Consider the following 20,485-nt stretch of genomic DNA (forward strand, 5'->3'; position numbering starts at 1 on the left):
CATGGTGCAGGCCAACCCCGCTACCCCCAAGTAACCTACCGTATCATATCACGCTTAAACTCACTCTTGTAAAGCCAGGCCAGCAGGCGTCCCGGCTTTTCACCTTCTGCATGGTGCCTTTCCATGTATTTCCTATAATTCAGGTTGCCTAATCTATCCCAATGATCCAAACATTTCTGCTGTAGTCGGGCACCTCTATGGTCGTATCCTCTGTGCAGTCAATAGCCTCTAGCTTGGCCTCTGCATTGTCTAAATCCCTCTCTATTGTGGCTTGCGTTCCCTTAGCTATAGCTATTGCCGTCCCTCTAATTACAACTTTTAAAGCTTCCCAGAGTGTGCCAGCCGAACTTACACTCCTGGTGTTGTTTCTAAAGTAGTCTCTCTTAAGCATTCTCGGAACACCACATCGCTGAGGGATTTGCTTCTGAGTTTCCAAGTTGGGATGCATGCCCTTGGAGGGGAATACTGCCATGTGGCCACTAGGGGGGCATGATCTGATAATACAGGTGCCCTGTATTCCGCCGTTTTAAATTCACCTAGTGTCTCGTCCACTGTAAATAAATAATCCAGCCTGGGGTATAGATCTTTGGGGGAGGTTTAATGAGAATATCGTCAGGCCTGTGGGCATAGGGCTCTCTATATGTCGGACAATGTAAATGCTGGCAGCAATATATTTAAGGCTTTGGGCGCCGGGCCAGGATGTGTCAGTTTGGCATTCGATCTATGCAGTTCAGGGCTCAATGTGCAATTAAAGTCACCCCCCTTATCAATGTGCCATCTCTATACATGGCCATTTGGGGGTACAGCAAACAAAAGTAGGCTGCTGTATTGTGGTTTGGTGCATATGTGTTGATGATGCAGAGCTCCCTCTGTTCCACCAAACCCTGTTCTATGATCATTCTGCCCTTTACATCTTTATAAGTCTTAACGACTTTGAATGGAACTGATGGTGCCACCCATATCAAGACCCCTCTTGCAAATGTAGAGTACGATGAGACCAGGGTCTTCCTGCTCCATATTCCTGCTAAAGTAGTTTGTCTTCCGTTAGGTGCATTTCTTGAAGAAGTGCTGTATCGATTTTTTGCGTCTTAAATATTGCATAATCCTATTTGGTTAAATATGACTGTTTAGCCCGCTAACATTCCACAAGGCTATTTTAAGGTCCCCCATCCCAGTTTAGCATTTCAACTTATCTTGACAGTCCGGTGCACATATTATACATCATGTGTGTGGTACTTTAGGCTAACTCCCCAATAACTACCCCAACTCCCATACCCTCCCCAATAATTGGCCAGTTCAAAACCTTGTAGTCAGGCATCCCTGCTTCTCACCCCTGCCTTGTTGTTTATTTGTGCTAGGAGTGCCGCAGGTGGATACTCAACATATTCAACAACTGGTATCCGTGGACAAATCCACTCGTAGGTGAAGGACGCTTCTCCAAAGTTTGCTCCCGGATGGGATCCCACTGCTAGCTCCCGTGGTGTACAAAGTGTTAGTGCCTGAGTCTGTTAGTAAAAGGACACGCCTCATTGCCATCTGCCGTCCCAGTTTGGCTGCCTCTTTATGGATCCCACGTGTGCTTCTCAGCTTGTGTCTCCTTCTGCAGTCGGTTTGACCGCTTCGGTTGGCAAGTTTTCTGTGTCCATCCATTTATACGCATCATTTGGGGTATCAAAGAAGATGCTTCTGCCTTTGTGTATTACTTTCAACCTCGCCGGATATACTAACATATACTTTAGGTTCCCTGCTCGCAGACTTCTCTTGACTGATGTGAAGTGCATCCTCTGACGTTGCACCTGCAGGGTTTAATGCAGATATGTGGTAATAATGGCTGATGCCCATTGCATCGTCCCACTGTTCCCGAAGTGTTCGCGAATTTTGTCCCTGTCTTTGTAGTTCAGAATCCGGCCTATAATGGGCCGTGGTGGGGCGCCTGCTTGCCGTCTTCTCACCAGGGACCTGTATGCCCTCTAAGCTGTGAAGCCCTGGGTGACGGTGCCTGTGCCAATTTCTTGAAGCAGCATGATTTTTAAAAAAAGTCAGTGGGGTTAGTGCCCTCTTCTCTCTCTGTAAGTCAAATAATGTGTACGTTATTGCGTCTGGCTCGCCCTTGTGCATCTTCAACTCCTCCTTCTAGGTTCTGCACTTGCTGGTGTAGGATTGTGACTTCCCTGGAGGTGTCCTTCAGGCTGGCAGCGTTCATCGCAACCTCCTTTTCAAGAGTTCATATGCGTTCTGCAAGTGACCGAACATCTTGCCTTAGGAGGTTTACATCCAGGCTAATGGCCTCCATTTTGGATTCCAGTGCAATCTTCAAAGCAGCAATGGCCTCCAGGACCTGCTGGTCTCCTTTCGTTTGAGTCTGTTCCCCCTGTGGAGATGAGGTCCCCGACATGGTGTTTGTTAGGGAGAATTCTCTTATAAGGCTAATTTCCCAAACCTAGTGAGTCCCCCAGCAGCTTTGCTGGATTTTTGGGGTTTGTTTTTTTCTCCTGCTAAGAGTGAGACTCTTTTCCTCCCACTCTTAGGCATGATTTGAGGTATGTCTTTGACTTATTGTGTGCTTATGGGATATGGGGTCTTTTACTCCATAGGGTATCATCTGTTTTAAGGTATGTGTTATGCAGCACCCTCAGTGCAGTAACCCAGGGGTGTCATAGTGACCCGGAAACAGACTCCATACCCTGGGACTGACACTGTCTCCCAGGGCATGTAAAGTCACCATTGGCTTTACTAGTCCAAAATTGTGAACAGAACCAGTACAAACCATCATATTGTGGAAGTACTGGAAGGGGTTAATTCGATTGCCCCTGGGTCTGTTTCCAAGGGGGCACTGTCCAGTCCCCCCTTGTCGAGTTTCTGGCTGGTGGCAGTGGTTACCACGCAAAATATTCCACCAGAATATTTCCTATGGGATTTTCCCATTGGTTTTAAACGCACCACTTTTTTGGTGCAATATTAAAGATACCGCCGGTTTATTTATTTAATATAAAATCACCGGTTGGGTCTTTTTGCCAGAACTCTTTTCTAAAATGGCGTTTATGTCCGTCTCTGTAACTCCAACCAAGCTCGGGCCCTTTGTTCCACTTTTTGGCGGGCTTCTCCACAGAAGCCCTCCAACTGGTGCCACTCTGTCTGGGTTCTACAGGATGTGTGGGTGGGGGAATTGGCACCCTGGACTGCCTTGCCTTAGCAACTCAAGTCGCACTCTGTTCTGATTGGCCCAGTAGTGAGTCGCCCGGCTCACCACTTAGCATGTATGAGTGACAGCTAGGCTGTTGAATGGGGGTTTTTCTGCATAAAAGCAGGGCTTTGGGGACTGGAACTTCAGAAGTCACCACAGGACCTAAGAAATCCGAAGAGGGGAGAAGCTGAGCCATCTGCAACAACGACACCACCGTTGGAGCCCTGCTGCAACGACCTCACCACTTTCCCGACGACAAGAGAAGATCTTCTGCTGTAAGAGTCTTCTCCCTTTGAGCTGGTGGGGACAACCAGTTCGCCATTCGCCTTCCAGGATGTCCTTTGGTCGAATCGCCCGTGCCAAGCACCCCGGCGACCGGATAGCCAAGCTTCACCACTGTGACCGCAAATAAAAGGAACGCACCTTTTTACCGACAAACTCCGCAGCTGGTCTCTTCCCTAGGCAGTGCAACGACTCCAACCTCGACGAGATCTTCTCTTCCCCTGGTCAAAACCATGAACTGCACCCGCTGCCAGGAATAACTGCCACCGCTGGAGCTTCCTCACTCTTTAAGGTACTGTGCTCCGCCTAGCCTCCCTTTCTGCGGATTGCTAAAGTTGACCCTTAAATCCTTTGCTTTCCAACTGGGTTGGCCCCAGACCTCCTAACTTTACCTTTTGCATCAAACCAACCTCCTTTGAACATTTCTACAGAGACCTGAGTACTTTTTAAACTGTGTGATCTTGGGCACATTTCGCCTTGCTCCATTTAAAGTGGGCCTGGCCCATGAACTTTGGCTCTACAGTAGACTCTGCCTTCACTAACTTGCTGTGGTCTTATAAAAGTGTTGGGAACTGTTTTATTTTTATGACCTGCCTTTTTCTCTCCCTTTAACTTAATTATTGGAGTTCCATCTAAGTTACGCGCTCACATCTGTTCTTACAAATAGTGGTGTTTTGCTTTGATTTAGAGTGCTTAGTGTATTGCCTAAAGTGTGTTTTAAATAAATAATTATATACTTTTGATACCAAGCTCTGGTCAGTGTTTGCTTCCTCTACTGTGTTTTTAGCCCTCTTGTGTATCCTCTGTATACTGCCCTACTCATCTTGAGAGAAGTCTGACTGCTCAGCCACAGCTACCAGGTAAATCTGGGTGGTACAGACTGCTACCAATTGGGTTTACTGCTTACTCCTGTAGTCTTAATCTTCTTGCAGTGGTCCCCAAGGGAACTGCACAGGATTCTGCCTAGCAGTGTTCTCCTCCGGATTCGTGGGTTTGGTAAAGATGTCTAGTGTAGGTTGCTTGGACATACTTCTCTGGGACTTGGACGCCATGACAACTTTCCCCAGTGTCGATATTCTGGTCCCCTTTATTCTGCCCTATCCGCTAGGTCATTCCACTGGCTGGCAACAGGCATTGGGTGAGTTATCCACAGTGCATCCAAGTAATAGTGTTGACTCACAGATGCCTCTACTGTCTTCCACCATATGGTGTCGCCATCTCTGAGCACTGCGATGGTAGCGTCAAGGTGGCCATGCAGCAGGCGACCAATTGCACCTACCGATATTGTACCTCAATTGTTGGTTCGTGTGATATGCTCCAGGCTGGTTAGCAACCTGCTGATGGACCTCTGCGTGCTGATGGCCTCCCACGTGCTCATGTGCCCTATTGAGCGTATGCCACACAAGCAAGCTCTTCTGTGGTCCTCTTATATCTACTGGGGGCTGCCTTTCATCCAGCCAGCCCATTAGTACTGTTGCCATAGTTGTCACCTGCAGGCGTGTGCATACACACTATGGTACTTGTGTGACCGCTAGGTTGTGCCCCTGGTTTAGCTGGGGATGCCTGTTGTTCTTTGCTGTTCCTCCCAGTTCCCTGGGGGGGGTTTATCCGAGATGGCACTGATCTGTGGCTCGTGCTTGCCTGCTTGTCAGGCCGTTGTTGGGACACTTTTGTATTGCAGCGCATGTCTACTGTTTAGCCCCCTCTTCTGGGCCGTGCTTGCTTAGCTGACCAAAGGCGCTGCTCCCTAGGGTGCCTTGGTCACATGAAGGCCAAGTGAAGTCCAAGTGTTATTAATTCGCTGACGCGCAACGGTTCAAGAAGGCTACCGCTTCCGTTCGCCTCCTGTGTGCCGTTCCAGACGGCTGCAGCCTTTCATGCACATGCAGCGCACATATACTTGCTGTAAGGGGGCAGGCATTGATCAGTGATCTTTTCGTTCCTTGTGTGCTACCGCGGCCGTACAGCACTCAAAGCTATTAGTTATTGCTGCTGTGCCTCCGGCAGTGTATCCTTAGGGCTCCCGCCTCCTTCATCCAATCTGCCACTATGTGTGTGGGTCTCTGTAGGATCGCCGGCCGTCTCCGGTGTACGTTCCGCTCTGCGTCCGGCTGGCGGATCCTCTGTCCACCTTGGTGCAAAACTGCCGCTAGCTATGTAGCGGTCGCTCCATTCTCAATCGAACACTCGCCTGCTCGAGCCGGACCACAACGGGAACTGGCTATCAGTTCTTTTGTTCACATTGGTGTAAAGCAGCAGCTCATTCCGTAGTGGTCGCTCTGTGCTCAAACACCCGTCGGCCCGAGCAGGACCAAACAGGAACCAAGAGCAGAGTCAGAACAGCAACCGGAATCCCAATGTCATTCTTCCATCGCCTTGTGCCCTGATGTTATTTACTTGCCAGGCTATTGTTTGGCGGCTGCCATGTTGTCCTCTATAACCCCGGCAGGGTCTCAAACTTCGTATGCCGGTACTGCTCACCTATGTCGTCCGCCAGCTATATGTTTGCACATGATTGAGCCCGCCACCTTCTTCCATCCAACAGAGTGTTTCTCAGGGCCCAGTGTGCACTGGGACAATTATTACAGGCCAGGATCACAGCAGATCAATGGGATCTGTAAGAAAAAGCATCCCTACGGCATGGCTGCTTAGCCACGCCCCGGCCTCCCGCATTGATAACACAGGCGGGGAGTCACGCTGGCTACCGTGGTACCATCCTTGATTCCAGATGCAAGCCAGCAGAACCAACACAATTGGTGAGTCGGATGAAGCTGATAGCAAACTGAATCGTATTGAGCCTAAGGTTGCAGTGGCAACATATGATGAACGCAAGAACTTGAGAACAAAGAACTTGTTTGTGTTTGAATTAATGGGGGAAGCCCAGAGAAGGGCCAACTGCAGAGTGGTCAGGCACTGCAGGAGTGCTCATTCGGAGGCATCGTATAAATACCTCGCCACTACGCCCCACACCTCAGTTCCCCCTTTTTTCCCCCAAGCACACCATGTCGCATAGGAAAACAGAGAACAAACGGGCTGATGAGCCCTTAAAATAAAATAACTATAGACCTCCGGAAGAGGAACAATTGCAACAAACACTACAAAGTAGCGTTAGAATTTGTTTTCAAATTTCTTTAATAGAAACCAACCATCTCCAAGCCAACGTGAACAAGAAGATGCACACCAACCACCTACTTTCTGAGTGGGGATGTATGGGAGGGAAGATGAGGAATCTGCGGGAGATGAATCTACAGAAAGAACATTACAGTAAGTAATTTCTCCTTCAATGGATTGATTTTCTCCCGCAGAATCCTCACCTGTTAGACTCCCAAAGCAGTAGATGAAGGAGGCAGGCAGAAAGTTATACTAAGAAAGTTTGCAGCACTGCCCTGCCAAAATGTGCATCAGCTGTTGGAGCCATATCCAGACTATACTTTTACTAAGACTATAGTACTTAGTAAAAGTATGAAGGGATGACCATGTCGCAGCACAACAAATCTCCCAAACAGGGACTGCCCTCTGTAAAGCTGTTGATGGCGAGACTCCCCTTGTGGAATGGGTCCTGATGCCTGCTGGTAATTCCTTTCCAGCGGACTGGTAGCATTTAGCTATGCAGAAAATTATCCAGCAGGATAAAGTCTGCTTGGTTATGGGCAGGCCCTTGCAGGCAAAGGAAAAGGCCACAAAGAGCTGGTCAGGTCTCCTGAAATCAGCTGTCCTCGCAATATAAAAACTCAACGCCCTTTTCAGGTCTAGGCGATGTAACAGTTCCTCCTGCTTAGAAGGGTGCGGAGGAGGGTAGTAGACTGGAAGGTTGATGGATTGAGACAGGTGGAATTCTGAGACAACCTTGGGAAGGAAGCCAGGCCTTACCCTGAGTGAGACTTACTCCCGGAAAAAACGCAGGAAGGGTGGCTTATAGCATAAGGCCTGCAGTTCACTCACCCTACTAGCGGATGTAATAGCCACCAAAAAGGCTGTTTTCAAAGAAAGAAGTCTTAATGGACAAGTATGCATAGGCTCAAAGGGAGCCGTCATCAGAAATGTTAGTACCAGATTATGGGCCCAATCCGGGACAACAAAGGAAGTTGGCGGAAACGTATTTACAAGACCTTTCAGGAATTGTGTCATTACCGGGATCGTAAAAAATTAACCTTGATCTGGGGATCTCTTAAACATAGACAAGGCTGGCAAATAATCTTTGACTGTGGTGACCTGAAGGCCTGCTGAGGCCAGTGACAGAAGGAATTCCATGACTGTGGTGGTGGGGGAAGAGATGGGATCAATCTTGCGTTCCCTGCACCACGCCTCAAATCTTCTCTGTCTGCACGCTTACAAAGATCTTGTAGATGGTCTGCGTGCAGCCAGCAACACCTCAAGTACTTCCTCAGAGAGGTCCCAGTCATCATATCTCATCCTCTAAAGAGCCACGCATGTAGGTTGAGGGATTCCGGGGTCGGGTGAAGTATCAGACCTTTCCGACTGGGTTAAGAGATCCAGACTCAGAGGCAACCTGTGAGGTGGACAGATGAACAGATTCAAAAGGTCGGAGTACCATGTTCTCCTCGCCTAGTCCGGGGCGATCAAGCTCATAGTCGCTCAAAACCTCTTCAACCTCTGGAGAAGCCTTGGAATGACGGGAATCGGAGGGAACGCGTAATGGAGAGGGATGATCCAATCCACTAGAAACGCGTACCCCAGTGCACTGTTCGCTTTGAATTCCCGCAAGCAAAACTGTTCGCATTTCCTGTTGGACTCTGTTGCGAACAGATCCACTGCTGGGGTACCCCAGATAGAGAACACCTCCTCTAGGACTTCCAGGCACACTTCCCACTCGTGTGAAACAGTGCCCTTCCTCCGCCAAGTTGTCTGTGCCCGCCAGATGAACTTTCGAGACTGAGATGCAGTTCTCCAGCAACCAGAACCAAAGCATCATCGCCTCCGTGCAGAGAGGGCGGGAGTGCACACCACCTTGTTTGTTGTGATAGTGCATTGCCACTGTGTTGTCTGTCAGAATGAGGACATGTTTTCTCTTCAGAGATGGAGCGAATGCTTTCAGGGCAAGTCTGATAGCTCGCAACTCCAGCCTGTTGATGTGCCACTTGGCTTCCATTGCTGACCAGGGGCCGCTCACCTGCAAATCCTCGCAGTGAGCGCCCCAACCCTTCAGAGATGCATCCGTGACCACTCGGGTCTGAGGCCAAGGAGGCCAGAAGGATTCCCCTGCCAGGAGACTTTTGCAGTCCGCCCACCAGGACAGGTCATTGACCAGTTAAGCGGACACCCTAATGAGATCCGAGAGAGTGCCGAGGTACTGAGACCTCTGACCCCTATCAGGAGCCACTGCAGGGATCTTACGTGCAACCTGGCCTCTGGGACTAGAAAAATGCAGGAGGCCATGAGACCTAAGAGGCGGAGGAAGGAAGCCACTGATAGAGTGGCATGGCTCCGGAACAAGTCGACTATTTGTGTCAAGCTGACTACTCTCTCCTCGGGAGGGAAGGCCTTCCATGCGTGGGTATCTAGGACTGCTCCGATGAACTGGAGCCTCTGGACTGGCGTTATTTGGGACTTATTTAAATTTAGGGAGAAGCCCAGCTTATGCGGCAGCAAGCAGTTGTCCTCTAAAAGGGACAAGACCTGCACTACAGACTTCCCTCGGATCAGCCAGTCGTCGAGATATGGAAATAAGTGGACCCTGGATCTCCCGTGTTGAGCCGCAACTACCGCCATGAGCTTGGCGAATACCCTTGGGGCGGAGGTTATACCAAAGGGAAGCACCTTGAACTGATAGTGCATATCCCCTATGGTGAACATTAGGAACTTCCTGTGCTTTCGATGGATTGGAACATGGAAATAAGCGTCCTGTAGGTCTATTGACACCAACCAGTCCTGTAGTTCGAGAGCATGGAGAATCTCTCTCAACGTCACCATCCTGAATTTGTCCTTCCTCAAGAACTTGTTCAAGGCCCTGCAGTCCAGAATGGGATGGAGACTTCCTTCCTTTTTGGGTACCAGGAAATATCGGGAATACCAACCCGATCCTGTCGGCTCGAGAGGTACCTCTTCCACAGAAGCCTTCAACAACAGGGCTTTCAGTTCTTCCTGGAGCTCCTGTCCCGGTTGGATTGTGGGGGGCTGGAGGGGGTCTGTCCAGTGGTTTTCTCACAATGGCAGACAATAACCCCACTGAATGAGCTGTGCCCAGGTCCATGCATCAAAAGTAATTCCCTGCCACGAGAGGAAATGCTCTTTCAATCGTCCTCCAATGCATGCACTGTGAGAGGGGAAAATCAAAGTAGCTTCGGAGGCTCGGTCCCCCATGCCACTGACTGTTGCCATCTAGAAGCCCCTCTGCCCCTTACGGAGCACGAGAAACGCTTCTGCCCTTGCCTAGTCGGTGGGAGCTGCGCTCTCCTGCCATAAGGAGCATAGCTGTGCCTTAGAGGTGAAACTGAAGGCAGGTTTGGCTGGCTGCGTAGCTAGGCCTAAGGACATAGAAGCAATTTTGGATTCCTTAAATTTTTATAAGGAATCAACGGCTTTCTGGCCAAAAAGAAGATCACCCTTGAAGGGCATATCCAGAAGTTTAACTTGGACATTAGGGCAGAAACCAGATGTTTTTAGATAGGCCTGCCTTCTTAGCTTTACTGCTGATGCCACAGATCAGCCCACACAGTCGGTGAGGTCTAGGTCCGTTCACAGCGACTGTCTGCCAACCTCTTTCTTATCCCCCACTAGCTGTAGGAAGCCCTTGCGCATCTCTCCTTCTGGGATATACTGTGCAGCATTTTCAACTGCTGTCCATAGACCAAAGGAGTATTTGGCAAAACTGCTTGCCACATTTGTAGCCTTAAGGGCCATACTGCCTGAGGTAAATGCTTTCTTTGCTAAGGCATCAACCTTTTTCACTTCCCTGTCGGGAGGCTGGGTAGAAGTGGAAGATGCAGGTCTAGATGAGACAGTGGCAGCTTGCATAACCAGCCCCTCCGCGGAAGGGTGACAGAAGAGGAATGAAGGGTTTCCTCTAGCCAGCCTACATTTCCCAGAAATGGTAGAGCTGACAGGAGGAATAGTACAAGGGTGCTGCCACATAATTGTTAATGGATCAGCAATGGCAGGGTTTAAAGGCATATTTCGCTCTGTGATGAGGCCTTCATCTAAGGTATCTGTAAGGTCATAACCTTGTATTGGCGCCACAAATGAATGCAGTCCTAGGGTATCAATAACCCTTTCTACCAAAGCCCTGAATTTGAACATATTATGGACATAGGACTGGGATTGCTGGAATTCGAGATCTGGAGAGGTGACCAGACCGCGGGCATCATGGAGGCCTTGAGCCAGCTGCAAAAGCTGATTTTGGTCACAAAAATAATTGACTCCTCCTTTACCCAATTAAATGGGGTCGACATCCCCCTGATCATCAGCATAATTACTGCCAAAGATACCTGGCATGGTATCAAAAAAAATTTGGACAGGGCTTGTGGTGTGAAAGTTGTCTCGTCGACGTCAAGGGTTTGTCTCTCGGCGCCGACATGGTCGATGCCGATGTTGTAAGGAAGGCATGGTATCAACAGTAAAACAGACACAAGTGACCACAGTTCAAGGGTGTTTATTGAATTTCAAAAAGGGTTTGAAAAACGCTTATCTAATCCTAAATCTAAAGATGGGAGCAAGCTAAGACGATCAAATAATAATAACGCAGTCCTAGTGGTGTCTTGTCAAAATAAAAGGGCCAATACTAATAAACCTATTGCCAATCCTTACCTCTAAATACAAATAGTGTGGGAAACAATGTTATGCAAAAGAAAAGTGTTCAAGAAATAATTTGTTAGTATGTTTAAACTGTTGGCCTTCTTTCCCCACGTTTTCAGCACGGTACAAGGTGGTACACTCGAGGTTAGCACAGTGCAGTTCAAACTTTAGCATCAGGGCCTTCTATGCCCAAGTCTCTTTGCCTTTCAAAGTCTCTTCTTTCAAAGGGCCTGATGCGACAAATGAACAATAAGTTATTTTCCTGTCAGAATTTCACACGTACTCAACTTCTCAGGTGATTCACTATTCACCTCAGATCCCCCTCAGCCGAGCTTAGATCCGGTTTAACATAATATTCAATCAGTCTCCCTCTGCCGGGCTCGGACCACTTTAATTCTCTTTAACACAAAACTTATTTTTTCCCAAAAGCTTTCAATTTATCTCCCTTGTTCGGGCTCAGACCAATTTAATTCTATTTTGTCATCAATTTGTTTGGCAGTGTCAACATCGAAGACTTTCGATTGTGCACAGGATTTTCCTTGACTCGTCGCAGGACCACTTCGATGCACAGTTATTTGCCACTCTTTCACCTTTCGCCACTCTTAGTTGGATACCTTACAAAGACCTTTGAATGAGCACGCACGCAGTGCCGGACCACTGTGTCAAAGGTATTGTATCTTAGTTTCAAAGTTCAATCATTCATCTGTTGTTCAACTTCACTCACGTTGGTTATCATATACGTTTTAACACACTGTCCGCTTCAGCGCACACCATACAATGTTGCTGCTTGCAACCTTGGCTTCAGCACAGACCAATCTGGTATCAGTCTCCCCAACTCCCCGGCTGTGTTGATTTCAAAGGTACTGCTTTGTTGTAAGACCCAAGGACAGTACCATGGCAGCAGGCGATTCTCCCCGCAGGAGGGCCTCAGGTACCTCCGACACACAATACAGGATTCTTCAGCCTTGTTTCCGGGTCTTACACTTTCTGTTCTCGAGGGTTCATGAAAGTAACAATTCCTCTTGGAAAAGGTCAAGGGCACTTCCCTCCTTGCGATCCCCTTCTGTTTTGCCGTCTTTCTCCTCGTGTTAAACTGCCATCTTGGAACTGCTGCTTCCTCGTGTGTTTTGCCTTGCTCAGAGTATGCTTTCATGCTCCGCCTTTTATCCATGTAGGGAAGTGTAATGGAAGTCAGGTGTGAGTGTGATGGTCAGTTAGGGAGTAGTTTCTTACCTGTAACTCCATTTCTCCAGCGTTGGTATCTTTCATGGATTCACATGCTTAGAATATTCCCCGTCGTCAGACTGGGAACCCTCGGTACACATATATAGTCGTTTCCTATAGGAAAAAACTTCCGACACTTGTGTGTCCTATCCACATCTACGTCCTCCCCGGGGACGTCCACGTACGCCCCATAGGACGTAATGGTATATAAGCCCCGCCCCCGCGGGTCCCATCAGATTTCGACCCCTCCAAAGAAGAAAGGGGGAACCTGTTTATTCACATATCCTGCACATTGCATTCCGGGGAGGCTGGTGGGCGCATGTGAATCCATGAAAGATACCAACGCTGGAGAAATGGAGTTACAGGTAAGAAACTACTCCCTTCTCCAGCATTGGATCTTTCATGGATTCACATGCTTAGAATAGATTGTATAGCAGTATCCTAGAAGAAGGAGGTGAGAATGCAATGCAACATACATTACAAAATTAAACCACTCCCAGTCCAAATATATATATATATATATATATATATATATATATATGCACGTAAGCAGTAACATATTTATATTAAGGCGATACATCAAGGAAAAAACCAAACATCGGCAAGGTAAAAGACAACAGTTTCACCATTTGGCTTACCTCATTGAAAAAGATGGCGCAGCACTGCCCTCCCCATCTGTACTTCATCCGCATGCTGCCTTTCCAGGCAGTAATGGCGTGTGAACGTGTGTGGGACAGACCACGCCGCCGCCTGGCAGATGTCTGTCAGAGGAATTCCTGCCCCTAGCGCCGCGGAGGAGGCTGTCTATCTCGTCGAATGGGCTCTAGGGTGCCCTTGTAGGGGTCTGCCGGCCTTGGAGTGACTAAAAGCAATTGCCGACGAGACCCATCGGGCCAGTCCTTGCTTGGAGATTGCCCTTCCTCTCGTCGACGGACCATATGCAATGAACAGCTGTCTGGTAGTTCTGAGTTCTTGCGTTCTTTGCAGATAAAACTTTAACGCTCTTTTCACATCGAGCGTATGAAGAGCCTTTTCCGCCGTCGACGACGGGGTCGCAAAGAAAGTAGGGAGAGCAATGGTCGAGTGCTTGTGATAGATCGTCGGTACTTTCGGGATGAAAGTAGGATTAGTTGATAGTATCACTTTATCTTTAAAGAATCTCATATATGGAGGGTCTATGACTAATGCCTGTAATTCCGACACTCTTCGTAATGGCAATTAAGAAAGCCAGCTTCCACGATAGGAACTGCATGGATGAAGAGGACATTGGTTCGAAAGGAGGTTTCATTAAAGCCGCCAACACCACATTTAGACTCCACGACGGTGGGAACCGCTTCGTAGGGGGAAAAGTTCTAAAGAGACCCCTCATGAAATGTTTCACCAGTCTGTCGCTGAATAACGGTGCGGAATGTCTCCTTCTCGTGAACCTTGAGATGGCCGCCAGGTGCACCTTGATGGATGACGAGGATAGCCCACTCTCTGCTAGGTGCAGAAGATATGGTAAAATTTGTTCAGGAGTTACTTCCCCAGGCCGTATTTCGTGCTGTGTTTGCCACCACATACAGAACCTTCGCCACTTGCATATGTATGACTTGTTAGTGGAAGGAGCTCTAGCCGCCTGTAGAATTTTTCGGCAATCCAACAAGACTTTCAAATTGCCAAATTCTGCAAAGTCAGGAGCCATGCCGTCAGGTTGAGGCTGTCCGGATTGTGATGCCACACCGTTCCTTTGTCCCTGGATAGGAGATTCAGAACTTTCTGGAAAGTTATCGGTTGTTCCAACGATAGGTGTAGTAGGTCGGAAAACCACGGTTGTCTCGGCCAATACGGTGCCACCAGAATGACCCGGCATTTGTATCTGCGAATCCACTGTATTGTCCTCCGTATAAGGGGAAACGGAGGGAAGGCATACAGGAACTTGTCTGTCCACGGAAATGAGAACGCTTCCCCTAGGGATCCTTTCTGAGGCCATCTGCTCGCGAACTGCTCGCATTTCTTGTTTTCTTTCGTTGCGAAGAGATCGATTGAGGGGTGACCCCACCTTTTGAAGATTCTTTGCTGCTGAATGGTGTCCATCTCCCACTCGTGTATCTGAGCCATGCTCCTGCTCAGGGAATCCGCTTGTACGTTCTTCACTCCTGGGAGATGGTGAGCCACTATAGATATGTTGTGTTTCAAAGCCCAATGCCATACCTTTTGAGCCTCCACTGAAAGGGTCCTGGATCTCGTGCCTCCTTGTTTTATCAAGTAGAACATGGCTGTCGTGTTGTCTGTCAGCACTCTCACTCTCGACCCCTTGATATGTGGGAGGAATGATTTCAAGGCCCATCTCACTGCCCTCAGTTCCAGTACATTGATATGTAGGCGTGATTCGGTGGGAGACCATCTGCCCTGGGTTTGGTGGTTGTCCATGTGTGCTCCCCAGCCCGTCAGGGATGCGTCCGTGATGATGGTATTCTGAAATTCGGGTTCTTGTAGAGGAACCCCTCTGTCCAGATTGTGAAAGCTTTTCCACCATTGGAGGGCTCGGATGATTTCGTCGTCGTCGACGGTTAGCCTGTCCGACCACCGACCCGTGGACTGCTTCCATCTGTCCGCTAGGAATTCTTGAAGCGGCCTCATGAACAATCGACAGTTGGCTACTAGATGGATGCAGGAAGCCATCGAACCTAGGATCGCCACATACTTTCTCACTGAGAGTGTGCCATGTAGACGTAGTTGACTCGTCAGCCGATTGATCTTTGACATTCTGTCTAGGGAAGGTTTCACTATTCCCGACTGGGTTTCGAATTGAGCTCCCAAGAACTTTAAGTTCTTTGATGGCCTTAGAGAGGACTTTTCGAAGTTCACTGCGAACCCCAGTCGTTGCAGAAGCTGTAAGGTAGCCTGTACGCTGTCGTTGGTCGACGCCGAGGAGGATCCCCTCACCAGCCAGTCGTCGAGGTACGGGTATACATGATGCCCTTTCTTTCTCAGCCAGGCTGCTATGGGCGCCAAACATTTTGTGAACGTTCTTGGGGAGGATTTGAGACCAAACGGGAGCACTGCGAATTGGTAGTGTGTCTGACCTACCATGAACCTCAGAAACTTCCTGTGTTTTTGACACATAGGGATGTGGAAGTACGCGTCTTGCAGATCTAGAGATGCCAAAAAATCTCCCACTTGAACAGACCAGATTACTTCCTGCAGCGTGAGCATTTTGAAGTTCTGGCTCTGTAAGGTCTCGTTGAGGTCGCGTAGGTCGAGAATGGGACGCCATTTTCCGTTCGGCTTTTTTACCACGAAACACCGCGAGTATACCCCTTGGCCTTTCTGCGATGCAGGGACTAACTCTATGGCACCTTTCTGTAACATAAGTGCTACTTCCTGCAGCAAATTGTCCAGATGTGGTTGGGGTATGGGTATAGGTGGACACTTTGGAGGTTTGCATTTGAATACTAGAGAATGTCCGTACCTCACTGTGTCCAACACCCACTGATCTGTCGTGATGTTTTCCCATTCTTTGACGCAGCTCGACACTCTTCCTCCCAGAACGGTGCGCTTTCCGTCATTGCTGGTCTTTCTGTTTGCTCGTTGACGACGAATAGGTCGGTCGTCTCTTGGATGACTGGAAGTTTCTGCGCCGACTTGAGTTTTGAGAGGCGCGTCTATATCCCTGGGAAGGGTACGCCGATCTGCCGAAGGATCTATCCCTGGGTGTAGAAAATCTTGAGTTGCCAGATGCCCCTCTAAAGGGACGAAAGGATCGAAAGTGTTTACCACTCTGAAGAGCACCCAACGACCGTGCCGTATCCGAATCCTCCTTCATGCCCTTCAAGGCCTCGTCCACCTTTTCTCCGAAAAGAAGGTCACCTTCGAAGGGCATGTCCAATACCTTATACTGCACCTCGGGTCTGAAGTTGGTGCACTTAAGCCAAGCCTGGCGTCGTAGAACAACTCCGTTGTTTATCTGCTTAAAACCCGCATCTGCCAGGTCCACCGCTATGTTAATAGCATGATTCGACGCTTCTTCGCCCTCTCGTACCAGAGACATCGCCGTTCTTCTATGTTCTTCCGGAAGGTGGTCCAGTATAGGGGCCAGTCTGTGCCACATCTCCCTGTCGTACCTGGCCACAATAGCCAGAGAGTTGGCTGCTTTCACAGTTGTAGCACACACGGAAAGAACCTTCTTGCCAAACACGTCTTGGCGTCTTGCCTCATTATCCGGAGGGGTAGAGCACTTGTGTTGAGCCTTGGCTTTCCTCGTCGCCGCTGCCGACATCACCGAATCAGGTGTAGGTTGGGACGACGGGGTAGAGTCTGGCACTTTAAATTTCTTTTCAATGCGGCCTTTGACGGACGGTTCAGAGAACGGGTGACGCATGGTTTGAACACCCTCTTTCCAGACATGATCTAAAATGGGTATTGAGAATATTGAGCGTCTATTCTTACCCATCTGATCGAATAGAAAGCAGTCCTTTTTCTCCTCCTGCTGGGCCAGGCCAAACTCCTTACATGCTTTTTCCATCATTGAATGAAAAGCGCCAATATCGTCTGGTGGTGATGGATGAGCGGGGCTCTTTGGTGTTTCCAGTTCCACATCCGAAACCCAGGATGGATCCCTAGATGGCGACAGGGAGATATCCGATGCTGACCCACGGTCAGATAAAGAGTCCGAAAGCTCACCCTCCTCCTGGACTACTGGAGTCACCGGAATTCCGCTCGTCTTGGTTGGACGGTGTGACGGGCCGGGTTCGTCGACGGGGGGGGGGTCGACGCCACAGGTGGAAGCCTTTCATCCAACGATTTTAGCAGCGAGTGTAAGGAGGACAGGACCTCCATGGACAGGGCCGATTGAGAGTTAGGAACATTGGTAAACACCTGAGAGCAGGTTGCTCCTGATGGCGACTTGGCTCGTAGCCCAAGGTCTTCCGGGCCCGCAATCCTGAAACCGTCGTCTTCCTTCGAGGAAATCGACACTGCTTGTTCCTGCAGTAACGTGTCCGGCAACCCCATATCAAAAACTTCTGTCTCCAAGCCAGAACTTCGGTCGACGAGGACATCGTCGCCGTCGTCATCGGGTTGATGACGGGGGAAACCAACTGCGTCAGAGGCAGTGAGGGCACTGACTGGTTTGTCGTCGTCGACGGTGGGCCTGCAGGTGGCTTAGGCGGTCCCGCCTTAACGGTGCTCTCCCTGCGTTTATCCGATTCTCTACTCGTGGCAGATCTATGAGGATCGCCCGAGGAGGATTTTGGCCTTTCCTTTCCTTGTTTTTTCGACGATGATGATGATGGTATCTTTTTTGAAGATTCTTTTGAAGACTCCTTGGAAGAGTGACTTCGTGGAACATCTCTTTCCGCCGGTCGAGTCTTCTTCGCCGGTGGTTCCGCCGAGGTTGAACGGCGCGGGGCTCCCGATGTTTTCGTCGAGGCGACGCTGCGCACGGAGCCCACCTCCGACTGAGGGTATGCTCCCGCCCCGTCAATTAACCACGACACCAGCCGTCGATTCCGATCTTTCAGGGTTTTCTGAGAAAAACCCTTACATATTTCACACTGGTCTGCGGAATGGTGAGGGTGGAGGCAATAAATACAATCTAGATGGCCGTCCCCCTCGTAAACCACCTTCAATCCGCACGTGGCGCACGGGCGAAACAAAGGTTTGCCCGACATTCTGGTAAGACCAAAAAAACCTCAGAGGCTCGTTCGGTCAACCCAGCGAGTAATTTCAACGATAGCCTAGAAAGTAGAGACTACGCGAGGAGATCCCACTATCTTTGGAGACGGTTGAAATCTGACGGGACCCGCGGGGGCGGGGCTTATATACCATTACGTCCTATGGGGCGTGCGTGGACGTCCCCGGGGAGGACGTAGATGTGGATAGGACACACAAGTGTCGGAAGTTTTTTCCTATAAGAAACGACTATATATGTGTACCGAGGGTTCCCAGTCTGACGACGGGGAATATTCTAAGCATGTGAATCCATGAAAGATCCAATGCTGGAGAATTGCCTGATCCTGCCTGACGATTGAATTGGGACATGTCAGGTACACGGCTCGGGTGTTAGTCCGTTTTCTCTCATAGTGATCTGTCCGTGAGAAAGTGTTCATGTTGTAAAGGGGAGTTTGCAGGGGGGATGCTGAGCTCCTAAGTATCCTACCTGGTAGGATGGGGTAAAGGTGTTACAAGAAAGGGAATACCGCATCTCACCATCCGGTGTCCCACTCCCACAAGATCCCTCACCCAGGTGATCCTTCTGCACAGTTCCACTCTGAGGAACAGGATCCAAAAGCAATGGCCGTGTCCTGGCCACCTGGATGACAGATACCCGGGGACTAGTGGGTGAGACACCACTTCAGGTTTCTCACAATGTTGATCAAGACGCCATAGCGTCGACATCCTTCGATGCACAGGGTTGATCTGGCTCCATTAAACCTCTTTCGGAGTCGAAAGATTTGTCAGCGCGACATTGTCAGTACCGGGGCACTGGAGGGGATGGGCATGCCGAGCACTGCTCTTGGCTGCTAAGCCTGCTGCGTGGGGGGTTAGCGCCAACTGTAGCATGCTTTTTAAACATGTCCAGCATGGAGGACTTGAAATCCTCCCACTCTTGGCAGGTGGTTGGCCCACCTAACGGCTTACCTTTATCCGTTGATGAATCGGAATCCAGACGCTGGCGGTGACGCCTTTTCTTTATTCGGGACGAGGAAGAATGGCTCCTGGAGTGGGACCATTTCTTCTTCTTGTTCTTTTTATGGGGTGTGCCCTTCGGTTTCGGCCTTCGAAGACTGAACCCTCCACTGAGCCACTGATTTATAGGGCGGTCGAACAAGAGCAAGTTTGGCTGCTCGATCGCGCAGTGATTTGGGCAGAATTTTGGTGCACGACCGACACCCATCAGTCCCGTGACCCATACCAAGGCACCAGAGATAACTCTTGGGGGTCAGTGATGGCCACCTTGGTGCCACAGTCGGTATACCGCTTGAAACCCAATACCCGAGCGTCAAGGAATTGAAAATCAAAAACTTTTTCTGACGAAAATGTCGAGTGAGTCGAAGACTCGCCTGTGTTCCTCCCAAGCAGCGTGTTAGCGTGCGGAAAAAAGGAACTGAGGTGTGGGGCGTAGTGATGAGGTATTTATACGATGCCTAATGTCACGTCCGGAGCCGACGACAGATGCAGAGAAAGACGGATCGACGGTCGGGCCAAGGTCCACTACACCCTTTGTCGAAAATGTTGCAAAGCAGCAGAGCTGGAGGGAATATCTATCGGATGAGGAATCTGCAGGAGAAAAGCAATCCATTGAAATATCCTTACTTATTTTCACTTTGCATGACAGTGCCAACCAAGCAGCTTCCTTAAAATGCAGGCAGAATCTGCTGTTGGCAGCATGCATTCTGAGGGACTTTACTGCAGTTCCCACATGGTGCTCTTTGCATTCCTGTTCCCTCCTTTAGAAACCTCGTCCCCAATGATTCTTACTTCTTTTGGCTCCCTCCTACCCACTTCCCACACCATCACATAACTTATCCCAGGGTAGCAACTCATCCGGTCTCTGACAGGCCGCTCCTTCCTTGAAGGGGCTGTTCAGCACAAAGCTTTGCACATGTGGCAGTGGGGCTGATGAGAACTTAATTCACTTTTTATTTATTTGCCATACATTTTTAGATCCGAGACGCCTATGGCTGAGAAGACATTTTAGTGTCAATAATATCAGGCATGTCGCTGATGCTATGAATTTCGTTTTGTCCTGTGTTGATGCTGTACTGGCTAGTATTAATGGCTCTGATGAAGATCTGGTATTAAGACCGGGGCACATCAAAAATATCTTGTTTAGGTTTGACTGTTCCGAGACAGTGGATCGCATTTCAACCTATGTCAGCTATGAGGAATATTCTCAGTTTGTGCATGCAAGGGAATATTTACTGATGTATCTTCAGCAATTTCCCTGCTCCAACATATGCATGAATCACATGTGTTTTAGGTTAAATCAGTTTCCTGTTTATGAGAAGATCAGACATTGGAGTAAGACGCATACCATTGTGGTTCTGAATGCATCCG

This window comes from Ambystoma mexicanum, chromosome 3p, assembly GCF_040938575.1.
Source record: "Ambystoma mexicanum isolate Mex_15411 chromosome 3p, UKY_AmexF1_1, whole genome shotgun sequence".
Classification (NCBI taxonomy): Eukaryota; Metazoa; Chordata; class Amphibia; order Caudata; family Ambystomatidae; genus Ambystoma; species Ambystoma mexicanum.